Source organism: Sus scrofa, chromosome 4, assembly GCF_054392235.1.
Source record: "Sus scrofa isolate SSC_HxYL_T2T_F1_AM1 chromosome 4, Sscrofa_HxYL_maternal_Yorkshire_Landrace_v2.0, whole genome shotgun sequence".
In the NCBI taxonomy this organism is placed as follows: domain Eukaryota; kingdom Metazoa; phylum Chordata; class Mammalia; order Artiodactyla; family Suidae; genus Sus; species Sus scrofa.
In genome coordinates, this window is record NC_139386.1 from 32,748,580 (window position 1) to 32,765,871 (window position 17,292).

Sequence of the window (17,292 nt, forward strand, 5' to 3'; positions counted from 1 at the left end):
TGTTTAAAAACTTTAATTCATTTGAAAATAAAAATGAGTTTACATCAATAAAATAATTTTGTTAAAAATGTTTTTTCCAAAACAGAAACATCAGTAAGAAGAATGATATTTTCTTGTAAATTTGCAAAGTTTTTAAAGGTCAGCTTAAAAGAAGGTACCTACATTCTCACACCTGTTTCTGCACTCAGCCTTTTTTTTCTTTTTTTCTTTTTGTCTTTTATTGGGCCGCACCCACAGCATATGGAGGTTCCCAGGCCAGGGGTAGAAAAGGAGCTGTAGTCGCTGGCCTACGCCACAGCCACAGCAGTGCCAGATCCAAGCTGTGTCAGCAACCTACAATAGAGCTCACAGCAACGCTGGATCCTTAACTCACTGAGCAAGGCCAGGGATAGAACCTGCAACCTCATGGTTCCTAGTTGGGTTTGTTAACCACTGAGCCACGATGGGAACTCCATCCTCAGCCTTTTTTTAATGTGTTACTTTGTGTAACAGTATGAAGAAAATCCAGCCTCACACTTGTGTGTGATTTGAAGAGAGAAGTATTTCCATGGCCTTTTTCAGATAATTGTGAATTTTCTTGATACTGTACCAAAACTCAACAACTGGTAGTTTCTTAAACGTTAGTTGCAGTGGGATTTGAAACCATATCAGTGAATATTTTGTTCTCTGTTACATAAAAATCTGGTCACTTTTCTTGCCCCCCCCCCCCCTTGGTTGTCTTTTTGTCATTTTTTGGGCCGCTCCTGCGGCATATGGAGGTTCCCAGGCTAGGGGTCGAATCGGAGCTGTAGCCACCGGCCTACACCAGAGCCACAGCAACACGGGATCAGAGCCACGGCTGCAACCTACACCACAGCTCATGGTAATGCCGGATCCTTAACCCACTGAGCAAGGCCAGGGATCGAACCCACAACCTCATGGTTCCTAGTTGGATTCATTAACCACTAAGCCATGATGGGAACTCCTCTTGTCCTTTAAATAGATGTTTTTTCACCATGCATCATTTTGTAATATGATTAGATATTTGAAGATATTGGTTTACTGAGTTTTGTGGGTTTGTAACATAGGTTTATTTCCTCATAGTTCTGGAGGATGGAAGTTCAAGATCAAGATATTGGCAGGAATGATTTCTTCTGAGGCCTGTCTCTTTGGCTTGTGGATGGCTGTCTTCTACTTGTATCTTCACACGGTCTTCCTTCCATGTGTATCTGTGTCTTAATCTCTCCTTATGAGGACACCCGTTGTACTGGATTAGGGCCCACCCATATGACCTCATTTTAATGTACTTACCTCTTTAAAGGTCCTGTCTCCAAATCCAGTCATACTCTGAGATACTGGGAGTTAGGACTTTAACATAGGTTTGGGGTTGACATAGTTCAGCCCATAATAAAATGAGCGTTTTAACTAACTGTATTTATGCATCAGTAGCTTACTTGATTTCAGAAGTCAGTGAAACCTTATTGTTTTTCCTGAAGATATTTTTCTTCTGTGGAAAGAGAAGAAGAATATGAAGTCTATTCCAGTTATATCATTAAAAATATGAATGGATGCTGTATAAAAAGGTGCTTTTGGATGTATAGATTCATCACAGTGTTTCTTGGGTTAATATGGCACAATAAAAGGTGTAATGCTTGATAATAGTACAAGCCTTCTGAATTCCTTGCCTCCCAGTTGAAATAAGAACCCTTTCAGTGCTGGTTTAAATGGAAAATTTGCTTTTGGAAGAATCTGTAAATGTAGGACTTGCTTTCTCTTGAGACCAGCAGGCAGCAGAAATGGTGAAGTGGCTCAGTGTTCTGTGGTGTTACCTGCTTCTGCTCCTCACCTGTTCTTTTCACCTCTGCTACTTTATTTGACAGTGCATAATGCCTTAGCTCATTTATTCTTTGCATTCTGGAAATTTTAATGACAATTTTAGAAAGAATTTTCAGTGCTCTGCAGTAGTATTTTCAGGTAATTTTTTCCCAGGTTAGGACATTTCAAAAGCAAAAGAACATACTGATTTTAGTAATGTTGATACCACAGGCAAAACCAGAACTGTCCTGGACAATTGGGGATGGATAGTAATGAATTCCATAATGAATTAATCTCATTTATCATATATTAAACACTTGATACAGACCTTGTGCCAGGAAGGATGGGAGTAAGCAATAAGTAAAATATTCCTCTCTCAAGGAACTTACCATTTAATGGAGACAATAGACATGTGAAAAATGCACCTATAATGTGGTCTTAATGTAGTAAATAATGACCATGTTGAGTTAGGTCATGTGGTTTGTTTTGGTTTTTGGGGTTTTTTTTTTTTTTGCTTTTTTAGGGCCACATCCACAGCATAGGGGGATTCCCAGACCAGGGGTCTAATTGGAGCTATAGCTGCTGGCTTGCACCCCAGCCACAGCAACGCCAGATCTGAACCATGTCTGTCACCTACACCACAGCTTATGGCAACTCCAGATCCTTAACCCCCTGAGCAAGGCCAGGGATCAAACCCTGTGTCTTCGTGGATACTAGTCATATTCGTTTCTGCTGAGCCATGATGGTAACTCCCTAGATCATGAATTTATAAAAGGCATAGTTATGTCTGGTGTATATAGTAAATGACTTAGTATTTTTCATACTTTATTTGTGAGTAGTACTGAGTATTTAATTTTGTTTATTCATATGAATTTAACTTATAAATTGGGCATTTATGCTTAAGATAATTTGTTTCTATTTCTAGTATTCTGGTCACTTTTGTCTTCCTCAGCTCTTTACTAAGTCTTTTTGCTGGTTCTTATGCTGTAGGAATTTGTCATAAGAAAATGTAAACTATTAAAAAATATACATCCCTGGCCTTGCTCAGTGGGTTAAGGATCCGGCATTGCCGTGAACTGTGGTGTAGGTTGCAGACGTGGCTCAGATCCTGCGTTGCTGTGACTGTGGCATATGCCAGCAGCTGTAGCTCCGATTCGACCCCTATCCTGGGAACCTCCGCATGTCGCAGGTGGGGCCCTCAAAAGACAAAAAAAAAAAATACACACACACACCTAGGAGTTCTCGTCATGGCTCAGCGGTTAATGAACCCGACTAGCATCTTTGAGGACTCGGGTTCGATCCCTGGCTTCACTCAGTGGGTTAAGGATCCGACATTGATATGAGCTGTGGTGTAGGTGGAAGAAGCAGCTTGGATCCTGCATTGCTGTGGCTGTGGCGTAGGCTGGCGGCTAAGGCTCCAGTTGGACCCCTAGCCTGGGAACCTCCATATGCCATGGGTGTGGCTCTAAAAAGACAAAAAACAAATATACATCTAGTGGTTGTATACTGGAAAAGAATGATTGGATAGAGTGCTGTTTTTTGTATTTTTTTCTTTAGAACTTTTCATGGTTTGGAATTTTAAATCTGCTTTTATTTTATATATAAAATAGAGAAAGAAAAGACAAATGGTATTTCTATAAGTCTAATAATACATGAAATCATTATGAAATTATATCATAGAAACTACAAGTAGTTTAATTGTATATATGAGGAAATAGGAAGACTATTTTAATGTTCTTTTAAAAAATGTCTAAATTAAATGTTTCATGTTCTTTTTTAAACATCTAAATTTTTAAAATAGCTAACTTATTGCTCATCTGCTACATAGAGTGAAATATTTTTTAGATCAGATCTATAACATTCCTTGGTATACATGAAACAAATATATTTGATTTTTAAAATGTATCTACTTTAAATGGAATTTCTCTCTATAATCTATATTTATTTGAATGAGAAAATTCTAGATGTAATAACCTATAGTAGAAAATAATCTAAAAAAGTACATTAAAAAATATGTATACACACGTATAACTGAATCACTTTGCTGTGCAGCTAAAACTAGTACGACATTGTAAATGAACTGTACTTCAATTAAAAAAAAATTCTAGAAATAATTCAGTTATGCCCTTATTATTCTTAATTACTTTCAAATCAGTTTTTTGCTTGTTTTCACAAATTCTGTTTGTACATTATACAAGTTTCATTAAACATTTAGAAAAATGGAAAAAGAGCAAAAAGATGAAGAAAATCGCTCACTACTGAATTCTTAATGTGATTAATAATAGTGTGATAATTTATTTCATTTGTATTTCTTCTGAGCCTTAATTATTGTACATGCATTTAAATTATAACTAATTTTATCTCCTGCCTTTTCTATTTAACATTTTATAGAACATATATTTTTATAATTGTTATTTTAATACCTGTATAAAAATTCCATCCTGTGGCTATATTGTAATGTTTTAAACATAACAATGGACTTTTTCCAGTGGATTCACCCTGGTCTGGATCATGTTGCAATGGACATATTAATATCTACCCCGTTTTTTTTTTTTTTTTTTTTTTTTTTTTGTCTTTTTGCCTTTTCTAGGGCCACTCGCATAGCATATGGAGTTCCCAGGTTAGGGGTCTAATCAGAGCTGTAGCCACCGGCCTGCATCACAGCCACAGCAACACCAGATCCGAGCCATGTCTAAGACCTACACCATAGCTTATGGCAATGTCGGATCCTTAACCCACTGAGCAAGGCCAGGGATTGAACCCACAACCTCATGGTTCCTAGTCGGATTTGTTAACCACTGAGCCACAACGGGAACTCCCTATCTACCCCTTTTTTTAATTTCTAAGATTATTTCTTTAGCATGGATTTCTAGAATTGGAATTACTGTATCAGAAGTCATAAATAGGAGTTCCTGTTGTGGTGCAGCAGAAACAAATCCGACTAATATCCATGAGGGTGCAGGTTTGATCCCTGGCCTCGTTCAGTGGGTCGGGGATCCAGAGTTGCTGTGAGCTGTGGGGTAGGTCACAGATGCAGCTTGGATCCTACCATGCTGTGGCTGTGATGTAGGCCAGCAGCTATAGCTCCAATTCGACCCCTGGCCTGGGAACCTCCATATGTGATGGTCATAGCCCTAAAAAGCAAAAATAAAAATAAAAATGTCATAAATAATTTAATGACTCTAGAAACCTTTGGACAGATTGCTTTCAAAAAGGATTGTACCAATTTACACAGCTATCTGCAAGGTACAAGAGCTGTTACACTGAGTATAACCATGTTTTTTCCTGTTAACTTTTTTCTTATTATGTTCTCCTTAAAGTCACAACCTTTTATTTTCCCTAAACTGTTAGAACTGTAACAGTTTACTTCTCTTTTTGATTCATGGCCTGCAGTTGTGACATTGCAAAGAGTAAAAGAATGAGCTTTCTTTTATAGTTAGACAAAAACTACCCTGAAATTTGAAAAAGATTTTCTGGTTGCTAATAGGAACAGATGTTGGGGCATGTGCTTCTCAACTAGAAAGTTTTTATATTTGAGGTTTAACACATTATTCCCAGTTCACCAATGATACAGCTTCTAAATGTTCCTGCCTTACAGTATCTGTAGCTGAAAGCTTTATCGGAGGTTAGCTTGATCTTGAGTCTGCGTTACATTTGACTTCAAATCTTTTGTCAGGCAAGGCTGACATTTCTGAGAGCTGAGAGAATAATTGGAAAGTTTCTTTTTTAATCCTTGTTCATGTTATCTTATTAGCAGAGTATAGAAAATAGCAGTTATTAGGCATTTTTCTTTCTTTATTCTGTCAGAATTTTCATTCCATCAAAATAATCAATGACTTTTTCTTATTTCTGTGTTTTTTAAATCTAATAATTTCTACTCTGGTTCTCAAAACCTAGCATACTGCTTTTCTTGTTAAAGCTAATAATTTAGCTGTGGCCTCTTAAAGGAGGAGATATTATTTTCTAAAAAGTGGGAGATACTATTTTCTAAATTGCAATAATTTGCTTATAAATTATTCAGCAACATTTTACAAAAGTATACAGCACTAGTAAAATTACTTTTGTTTTAACCACAATTTTAGGCTTAAATACTATGTACTTTGAAGTTTTCCTGGAAGAACCTTCTGTCTGATAATACTTTCATTATCCTAGAATTTTCAGATCTTCCAAATAAAAAATTATGAAAGGAAATGAAGCTTAAACTATAATTATTTGATAGTAGTTTACAATTGTTAGCAGCTGCAAGTAGTCCTTTGTACCTTTCTTGTTATTTTAATGTTATTTTCAGTTATTTAATTAAATACCTGGACCTCTTTCTAAACTTATGAAAAAAGAATTTCACCAATTCTTTTCACCAATACAGTGTCTTTTATCCATGTTTCAAGTGGAGGGAAAAAAAGAAAGCTTATATATTTTAGGCTTTTTAGGATTTCAGAATATAAAAATAGAACTTAGTGTGAACCTAAGAAACTGTCCTTCAAATGAAGGAAGTGAGTGGAGATTACAAGACAGAGACTAAATTAAAAAAAAAAATACATTAGTTTAGGAAACTTAATTTTTAAAAGCATTGCCTACAGAGAATTTATTTATGAGACACTAAAGCTTTTGGGGAAGAACACTCCTTGTAAGTTTTAGAAAAGAAGGTAGTGGTAGTATTACAATCTTTATCTATTACACCTTTATACGTAATATTACATGCAACATAATTAAATCTTACTTATAACATTTTATTATATAATGTATTTTATGTGAAGCATTTACATGATCATAACATTGCATAAATTCTTAAATACATATTGAACAATTATATATTTTAGCAAGGTTATTAAATCTTATAATTATATATTATTATAATAAATAAGTAAAATCAGCAGTAGAACTTTAAATATACCAGGACTGTGGACAGAACAGGTTGTAATGTAGTATAAGTGTGTGACGCTTAGATGTTAGAACTGAAGGTGATGCTCAAGTGAGTGGGCCAGATCCAATGAAGGTAAAATCAAGTTGCATTCAACCATTTAACATTTTCTCTTCTACTCTAACTTTGAGAATAACCATTCGTTTGTTTTTTTAACCTACTTAGAGAATGATTCTTCAGTGTGATATCATGTTAATTACTTGTACTTTTGCTAAGGCATGGATTTGAAGGGGATGTACTGTGCAACTCCTGTGCAAAAGCCAGTCATTTAGCAGGTGAACATACTGGACTTCAGTTTTCAAGGTGACTCACAGCCTGATACAAGTTAGGGGTGATTTGATCTTAAGCTGAGGTAATAGAAATACAATATCCAGAACAAAATCCATCATGGTTCTTCACTCCTCCCTTAAACAGACTGAGTATTAGGTTTATTTCTGGGTATCATCCTTGACAAGAGACACCAAGACTGGAACGTTCTCAGAAGAAAATGTGAATATGCTAAAAACTATGGCAATGCTAATAGAAATGGCTTAGAAATTTGTGAACTCCAGGACCAATTTATCTTTGCTCAGGTGCTCATTTCTGCCTTACCTCTGCTATGTGTCCAGCAACAATCACAGTAAACTTCAAAATTAATAGTTTTTCCCATTCAGGAAATAGAAGGAATAGCTTGCTTCACATTTTATTCTCTGGAATGCTTAAATTTAGAAATTGTGAGTAGCATATCAATCGTTTTCATGCCCTTTCAGAAAAAAATTACCCTTTTATGCCCTTTTTAAAAAAGATGTAAAAGGTTGAGTCTTCTGTATTCATTTTATCTTATGCTTTGCTAGCAAAACTCAAAATTATTCTTGCCCTTAGAAATGTTAGGGTAAAGCTAGTTAGATGGCTCCTTTAAGAGTGCTCTCCTCGTTTTATTCATATTGTGCGGTGACTTGTTAGAACTAGAAAAACTGTATGTTTTTTCTATTTTTCCTGTTTCTATCTTTTTCTGTATTTTGTGTCTCTTTTGGCTTGTTTCTGTATTTTATTTTACTGCCATGTAGCCCCGTATTATTATTTTGTTTGTTCTGGACATTAGTGACCTTAAAAAACCAAGGAATTACCTACTTTGATTAGACCTAATGGCCAAGTGGATATTCTGATCCTTAAAAAAAAAAAATTACCAAGAATAAATGGGAATAAATATATTGTTGCATTCATTCTTAAGTATCTGTGCTAATGCAGAGGAATATTCATTTAATTAAAAGCAGCTGGATATGAGTCCCTGCTTGCTATAGAAATGTGTGATTTCTGGTAATAAGTCTGAGAGTAATTAGAGAGTCTCCTGAGTGTGAGTGATAGATTAATATAAAGTTTTCTGCTTGTACTGATTCTTACCTTTCAAACAATAATTAAAAGTTTTCTTGTCTTAAACTAGTAAATATTGCTGTTAGACTGCTAGTAACAATTTCCCTAAAGGAAGAAGTTCAATTTGCTGACTCCTTGAAAAAAATTAGAATGAAATTTGGAGCAATTCTGAGGGAATACTACTCATGCCCTACCTCTGTCTCCTTTCAGCACAGTCCCTCCTCAGTGGGTTGACTGTTCTACATTTCCATTATGACAGAGCACAGGCATTAAAGGATTATGGACAACAAAGGATCAAAGAAATCATGATGCTGTGTGTGAGCAGCAAACCCAGTCAAGTTGCAAGCAGAGGACTTTCAAACTGAAGTAGTTTCTTCCTGGCAATGAGCTTGTTGTGTTCCCTGTTAATTTGCAGGACTTAGCTGTGTCATAGGGGATGGGCTGCCAAAGGCTGCTCTTGAACTTCAGTATCATTCATCTTGCAGATTCTGACACTCAGCTTGGTATTTGCCCTATGTTCTCAGTGACTTGTAGACTTCATACCCAACATGTTTGCTTTCTAAACTCTGACTGTCCAATATTAAGCATCTTTAAGAACACCACTTCTCATTAGTCACCCAGCTTTCTCTGCTTTCCCTTTCTCTTTCCTTTGAAATATTGCCCTCAGCTAACATTAATTCTATTCTGCCCTATTCCCTAACCACCTTACCTATAAATAATGTATATATGTATGTTTTATTATTTAGAGGAACTTATAGAATCCTGCTTATAAGTTTTTTTAATTCCAAAGAGACTAAAAAGCAGTTTCATCCAGCCTGCACTCCCTACGTAAATTTGTAGCAAACAGAAATCAGTTTTCAGAAGTTTTAAATCTAAGTATACCCTTTTTTTCTGTGTTGTAGATTCTATACCTTCTCTTGTCTATGTGAATATAGGACCAAGACATATTTTTTCCAAAATGAACCAGCTTTATCTTTATTGAATTTCTACTAAGGCAGCTTCTTCCCCCACCCCCTGATAATTATTCCAGGTGTCATAGGGAGCTCCCTAGTGGGCAGTAGTGTGTCTTGCTGGTTAAGAGTGCATCTCTGAAGCCTATTACCTGGCTTGCAGTCGCACTTGTGACACTTACTACTTTTTGTGACCGTAAGGAAATTACTTAATTTTCCTGTGTCTCCATTTTTTCCCCTCATAATAATAGTAAGAATTAAATGCAAAAAGACATGAGAAAAGGAAGTTCTTGAGAGGTAGTAACATTATCATCAGCCATGGGATCCATAAACCTGACCACACACTTCTCACTTTGAGGATATTTACAGGCCTTGAACTTGTGAACCATAAGCATCTGACCTAAAACAAGAATCTCTCCTTCAGCACTATGTACTGTACATAGCCATAAGTTTTCAAACTGGTATCCTGCTTCTAAATTAACAGTGAGCCAGTAAGTACCTGGTTTCCATGCTTATCATCCAACTGTAAGTTCGAATGCTTCCACTTCTCAGTGCCCTTTATTGCTTGCATAGGCCCATTTCCATGTATTGTATGATTCACTTATTACCCTCAGAATCATTCTTGCTCTCATTCCACGTGGCCAGTCACCATTTGCTTACTAACTTCCATTTTGATGACTTTTGTCTTTTTTTTGTTTTTAAAGGACCACACCCAGCATATGGAAGTTCCCAGGCCAGGGGTCCAGTCAGAGCTGTAGCTGCCAGCCTACTCCACAGCTGTAGCATCTTGGGATCCGAGCCATGTCTGCAACCTACACTACTGCTCATGGCAGTGCCCAATCTCTAACCCACTGAGCAAGGCCAGGGATCGAACCCATGTCCTCATGGATACTAGTCAAGTTTGCATTTTGATGACTTATAAGTTCATTTATTTACACTGATATCAAGCCTTTTTTTTTTTTTTTTTTTTTTTGGTCTTTTTAGGGCTGTACCTGTGGCATATGGAGATTCCCAGGCTAGGGGTTGAATTGGAGCTATAGCCGCTGGCCTTCACCACAGCCACAGCAACATCAGATCTGAGCCACCTCTGCAACCTACACCACAGCTCACAGCAACACTGAATGCTTAACCCATTGGGTGAGGCTAGGGATCGAAGATGGGTCCTCATGGATGCTAGTCAGATTCGTTTCCACTGAGCCACGATGGGAACTCCATCAAACCCTTTTTATTTGTAATTTCAAGATGTGGAATTGCTTTTGTATTCAACAGCCATGATAAAACACTCTAAGCTCTGAAAAATTAAATGGCTAAATGATAGTCCCACCATTGGCTATAAATGCTCTCCTTTGCTTGTGGACAGGGTGAGAGTGTTTTTGTTCAATACTGAAACTTTAATAAAGTGAAATTTTACAAGTAGAGGAGCTTCTGTATCTGGTATTTAGCTGATCTCTTTGCCTCACCAATTTCCCTTCCCACAGTCTACAGTATAGCAAAGTTTTCTTTTTGGCTTGACTAGTATCTGCAGAATTGAGTCATTAAATTCTTCTAATTTGGATTGTGCTCTTTTATTACTCCAGCTCTTTTTTTTTTTTTTTTCTCTCTCTCTTCTGTTCAATGAAAGAAATACAGTATTAATAGTCAGGTAAACTTGGCTTACATAATGCAGACCCAAAGGTGGGCCTTTGCTTCTCTTTAATAATATCTTGCCCTTTGATACATTGTTTAATATGCACTATATCATTTAGGACTTTATTGTCTTATGTGTTCTCATAACTCATTTTTACAAAACTACAATTTCCATGAGAGCATTAACTTTCTTCATGTTTTTCTTTTGTGCTTTTCGTATGTATCTTATATACTTAGGTGATCAGTAAACACAGCTGATTTTTACTTGCATTTAAGTTCTATGATTTATTAAAAGCAGAGGCACAAAGATTTCATGTCACTTTTAATCATAAAGTGCTAAAAAAACCCTTGTCAGTTTTGAAAAGAAACCTGATTCTTCATCTGTGGAAGAGGAAATTGTAGGTTTTTTTTACAAGTAGTTCAGCTCTAACTTAAATTGCCTTGCATGCTTCTTTTTTTTTTTAGATTTTAAAAACCATGAGATCTCAGATTGAAGGGCAGTTTATTTTATATTACTTTGGAGTCATCCTCTCGCATGTGTCCTTTAAAATAGAGATTGTTTGAATACTTTATAATTTTTAAATGATTGTTTAAAGATAATAGTTATGATGTACTAATCTAGTTTTTTTAAATCATAGAAGATTTTTTTATTAAAGTATAGTTGGTGTACTATGTGCCAATTTCTATTAGTTTTAAAACCATAGTTCTTTGCTTTTCTGTGGAATTATTAAATGAATATCAGAATAAACATGACAGATTGAGTGTTTCTCAGTCTTTTGCCTTGTTTTCTAAACTATTCCATGAGAGCTTTTTTTAATTTTGTTTTGTTTTTTTGTTTTTTTGTCTCTTCCAAGGTTACACCCGCGGCATATGGAGGTTCCCAGGCTAGGGGTCTAATCAGAGCTATAGCTGCTGGCCTGCACCATAGCCACAGCAACATGGGATCTGAGCCATGTCTGCGACCTACACCACAACTCACAGCAACACCGGATCTATAACCCACTGAGCGAGGCCAGGAATCGAACCCACAACCTCATGGTTCCTAGTCAGATTCGTTAACCACTGAGCCACGACAGAAACTCCAGATCTTTGTTTTTTAAACCCAGGAATTATCAAAATCTTATTAAGAACTCCATTGGAGAATTTCTCTCTATTTATTCTTCTGTTAATTCTCCTTTTCTTGAGAACATATATGATAAATTAAAACCTATGTATTTAGTTTAGCCTTTTAGTGCAGTTTAACTACTTGCATTATAATAATGCCATTTTCTATTATATTTCGTTTAAAATGTCCTGTACACTAGATCTACTACAAATTAAATACGCTGTTGGGGAGGGGAGAGCTAATCAGTTAACGTAATCACTGCATTCTCCTATGAAGAAGATGCTATCCAAGTTGAAAATTGCTACCTTTTGGATGAACATTTGGAACCCTTTTAATTTCTGAGTTTCTGTTTTTGGAGTTAGGTGAAATTTATCAAAAGTAGAGATATATATTATCATCATCCAAAATACATGAATATTTGTTTATATCTAAAGATACTGACTAGAGTCCATTAAATAGATATGTTTTTTGTAGACATTTGTGTTCTGAGAACAAAAAGATGATACTGGTTATTAAGAGACATATTAAGGAAGCAAAGTGAACAAAAACTAAAATATAGTCATTTCAGCCATAATGCCATGTATGGGTTCCTGGAAAATCTCACATTCTGCGAAAATAAATACTATTTTTTTTTTTTTTTTTTTTTTGTCTTTTTGCTATTTCTTGGGCCGCTCCCATGGCATATGGAGGTTCTCAGGCTAGGGGTCCAGTCGGAGCTATAGCCACTGGCCCAGGCCAGAGCCACAGCAACGCAGGATCCCAGCCGCATCTGCAACCTACACCACAGCTCACAGCAACGCCGGATCCTTAACCCACTGAGCAAGGGCAGGGATCGAACCCGCAACCTCATGGTTCCTAGTCGGATTCGTTAACCACTGCACCATGACGGGAACTCCTGAATACTATTCTAATAGGGCTTATGAGAAAGGAAGTGTGGGTACAGATTGCTTTCAAGTAGGTAATTTTGTAAGTATAGCCCTAACAAATTAAATATCAATCCAAATGCCAGCACAGTCAAATTTCCCCTGACATTTACACCTAGACCCATATAGGATTTTTATAGCCATTTGCTCTAGGGTTCATACTTCCTCCTTGAAGACATTTGCTTCTAATGAAGACCAGTTTAATCAAAACTAAAAGATAATTCAGAGATACCCTTCATCAATTAAGGTGTTTTGTTTTATTTGTTAGTGGGGTAATGTATTTACATCTCCGTCTATACTTGCAACCTCCCAAGATAGCTTAATAGAGAGAATAGTCAAGTAGTTATTTAAACCAGAACCACCTCTTTCATTAAAGAGAGGCACTTCCATAGGGTTTTTCTCATGGTTACTTCAAATCATTAACCTACTGGGAATAAAATCTTTCACAACTTTACACTGTACTGACAGGATTCCTCTATTTGTCAATTACAATAAACTAAGTCTCCTGAAGAAATAACCAGGCAAAATAGTTATGTGTAAACAATAGAGAAGGTATGGGTAGAATAAATGGAGGCAAAAGAAGATCTGGTTTGGTACATCCCAAATTGAAATATAGTCAAAATCTAGAAAGATGAGGTTCAAACTAGCAAAACCATATAAAAATTTTGTTTAAAACAAAAAGAAATTCATTCCATAAAGAAGTGTTTTGTATGTACCCCAGCCCATGTCAGATAACTAGTTTATTGTAGCATAATTTCCCATTCTTTCTAGAGCATGATGGTACCCAGCACATATTGAATGAACAATCACTGCCCTCTTCCCATTTAGCCTGAACATAGCCTTAGTAATCATCTCAGTATAGCATCCTAGGCCTTACTGACCACCAATCTGATTTGGCATACCATGAAATGTTATTTGTTAACAACTTGTAATCCAAGCAGTTTGCCAAATCCTTTACCAAAATAATTATACTTAATTCTTGCAGCATTCTGTGTGGTAGATAGTGTTGTAATCCCCATTTACAAGTGAGGAAGCGGAGGCTGAAGTGTTATCAAATTGGCTGCAATAATAAGTCACCTCAAATCTTTTGTGTAAAAGGGTATAATATAATATGAATAATGGTATAAATATAATAAAGTAAGAAAAATGGAGTTGCAGTTGATGGTAGGTGCTTAAGCTGAAATGTTATGATGAGTTGGAAGTGGAAAATCATAATACACTGAAATAGAGAAAAAATAGACGACTCAGAAAGCCAGTTGGAAGAATGAGGCAGATGTGTAGGGGATACAGCAGGCCTTGATTCCTTTAAAGGTGGTACAGGCAGCTTCAGTTTCTGATTTGGGGATTTCTAATTTTAGTTGCTGTGAGCTTTATTTTTTAGGCTTAAAAAACTTTCAGATTCCATGTGATATTCTTAAGTTTTCTTTTTATTTGAATTAGATGCAATGACTATTCCTTTAGCCAATTGTGATGCCTAAGACAATCAAGATTCAAATATAGGTAGGATTAAGAGAAGGATTTGGAAAACACACAGTTCTGATAATGTTGAATTTGAGGTTGGAATGTCCAATGGGCATTGGATAATGCAGTATCTCTGGGTTAGAGATTTTAAACCATAAACTGTAGATCATAGTGGAAATGTAGAGTGAGAAGAGCAGAAGGCTTGGGAATGAACCAGGAACACCAGCATATCAGGAGCTGACTGAGGAAGAAAGCTCTAAGCTAGATAACTAAGAGGAACAGCCTGAGATAGGAGAACTGGAAAAGGGTGATGTCAGCAAAATCAAGGAAGTATAGTATCAAGGAAAAAAAAAATCACTGTCAGGTGTTCTAAAGAGATAAGTACCACGAGGAATGAGGGCACATTTGATCTGGTGATGAGGTCAGTAATGGCCTTTGTTTGCTAGAACAGTTTTTTTTTTTTTTTTTTTGCTGGGGAGTTAAGGTAAGAATTGGAAGTGTGATCTCTGCGTCAAAGAGAAAATGAAAATAATAAGACAGAAATCATCAATGCATCTTAAAGTATTAGAAGTATAATGAGAATATGATAGTGAAGAGGGGCATGTTTTAGGGCTGAAATAGACCTGAGAGATATTCAGATAGCAGCTCCTTATTTTAATGTATGAGGAGATCAAGACCTAAAAAGTTCTGGTAGTTTATACTACGGTAGTTTATGCTAGCCAATAGTGGCAGATAGAACAACGGCATCTAGATCTTCTGATTCCTCACTGACCAGTATATAGAGGCAAACTCTAAACTCAAAAGGGAGGGAAATTTTTTAATGGTTTATAATATTTATCATACTCTTTGTATATTTGAATTTATTCTTTCTCATATATAGAAGGAAATAAGTTATGGTTGTGCTAGATTATATTAATCTACATGCCCAATGTATTATATGTATAAAAGATGTGTTGATAAAAAGCCATTGGCTGGATCTGAAACAAAATGTTCTCTCAGTCATGTTGCAAATGTGCAAAAGTAAATATTTATTCATAACCACTTAAAGGGAAGTGATTTTTGTTTTTCGGTTTTTTGTTTTTTTTTTTTCTTTTAGGACCTTACCTGTGGCAAATGGAAATTCCCAGGCTAGGGGCTGAACTGGAGCTACAGCTGCCAGCCTATGCCACAGTCACAGCAATGCCAGATCCAAGCCACATCGGCGACCTGCACCACAGCTTGCAGCAGTGCTGGATCCTTAACCCACCGAGCAAGGCCAGAGATCAAGTCCTCATCCTCATGGATATTAGTCAGGTTCTTAATGCACCATGCCACAATAGGAACTCCTAATTTTGTTTTTGATTGAAGAGGGTCAATATTTTAAAATAATGTTATAGATAGGAGTTCCCACTGTGGCACGGTGGGTTGAGAATGCCACTGCAGCAGCTGGGTCACTGTGGAGGCGTGTGTTTGATCCCTGGCCCCACACAGTGGTTTAAGGATCTTGCCTTGCCTTGCTGCAGCTTAGGTCTCAGCTGCAGCTTGGATTCAGTCTCTGGCTCAGGACATCCATGTGCCGCGGGGCAGCCAAAAAAGAGAGAAAACTTTTTTTAAAGAGAAAGTTTTTAAAAATAATGTTATAAAAGTATGGTGAGTTCCCTGGTGGCCAAATAGGTTAAAAAATCCAGTGTTGTCACTGCCACAGCTCTGTTGCTGCTGTGTTGCAGGTTTGATCTCTGGCCTGGGAACTTGTGCAAGTCGTGGGCGTGGCCAAAACAAAAGTACTTGGTGAATTAAAAATGTAAAATACTGAATCTTAAATAACCATTCTTATTTACAAGTGATTTGTCTTATCCTTTGGCTATTGTGTGAAAATAAAATATTCACAACAGTATTTGAGCAACCATACCAGATCATAATTTCTTTAGTTTTTGGTGTAAGAGCACCACCTATGGGTTTCTTAGGTATTTGGGGAAAAAAAATTTTAAGCAAAACCCAATAAAAAATCTAATAAAATTCTTTCTAGTTTTTCCTTATAATTATTCTCTCCTTTATTTAAAGGTTAAGAATTGTCTGCTTTGTCGTAAATTATTCCCAACTAGTTACCCAATAAAAAATCTAATAAAATTCTTTCTAGTTTTTCCTTATAATTATTCTCTCCTTTATTTAAAGGTTAGGAATTGTCTACTTTGTCATAAATTATTCTCAACTAGTTTTCGGTTGTGTCCTACTGCTGTTTGATCATCTAATAAGTATTTGAGTACTTATATGCCATTACAGTATTATAATTGTAAGTTAAACACAATTTAACAAAATTATATCATTTTCTTTAAACAAATCTTTTTTTTTTTTGCTTTTTAGGGTCTCACTCATGGCATATGGAGGCTCCCAGGCTAAGAGTCGAATCGGAGCTGTAGCCACTGGCCTACACCACAGCCACAGCAACTCAGGCCCCTTAACCCACTGAGCAAGGCCTGGGATCAAACCTGCAACCTCATGGTTCCTAGTCGGGTTTGTTGACAACTGAGCCACAATGGGAACTCCAAAAGTAAACAAATCTTTTAATGAAAATGAACAATCTTCTACATTCTGGAGGAGAGGCAATGATAGTTTTTTCCAGTTTATTTGTATGTTTGTATCTTCATGAGCTTAAGAATTCCTTCAGTATGCTGCTATGGTTTAGTAAGGGATAGTGAAGAAAGAAAAATGGTCTTATAGATGATTTAGGGGATTGTTCATTAGTTATTGTGATGTAACTCATTAGAGCAAGGTTGGAAGCAAAACTCTGGCATTTCACTGTTAATAAGCCCCAAGTAGAATCACATTTGGATAAATTTAGTCTTTTTCTCAAGTATTAAACTTTTTTGTAAGGGAAATTTTACTCTTAATGAAATTTAACCAAGAGAAAATTGGAAGCTTTGACTGTATGTGGGCAGTAAGATGTAAGCTAGGCTCTTGGTATGTTATATCCTTGTATTTTATGCTATGAACCTCTCTGTTCAAAAAGTGACTAAAAACAAGATACCTTTGGCAGTATCCCTAATTCCAGGCTAGATACACTTTAGGCATGGACCTGCAGAGCTTTAAAACCTCAAGTACCTTTTCTTCAGGGAATGGGTAATTCTGTAGAAATAAGGATAGACTCTTTGAGCAATATAGCTTGCTTTATTTTGGTCATCATGAATA

At 36.3% G+C, this 17,292-nt stretch overlaps 1 protein-coding gene and 1 long non-coding RNA gene across 3 annotated transcripts in view; both read left to right on the forward strand.

Moving 5' to 3' along the window:
- The window catches only part of LRP12 (LDL receptor related protein 12), a 79,374-nt gene that overhangs the window by 37,191 nt on the left and 24,891 nt on the right, over positions 1 to 17,292 (forward strand).
- On the forward strand, positions 9,963 to 14,650 carry LOC146403752 (uncharacterized). Its single transcript, XR_014843523.1, has 2 exons — positions 9,963 to 11,514; positions 12,433 to 14,650. It is a non-coding gene; the product is annotated as an uncharacterized LOC146403752 (long non-coding RNA).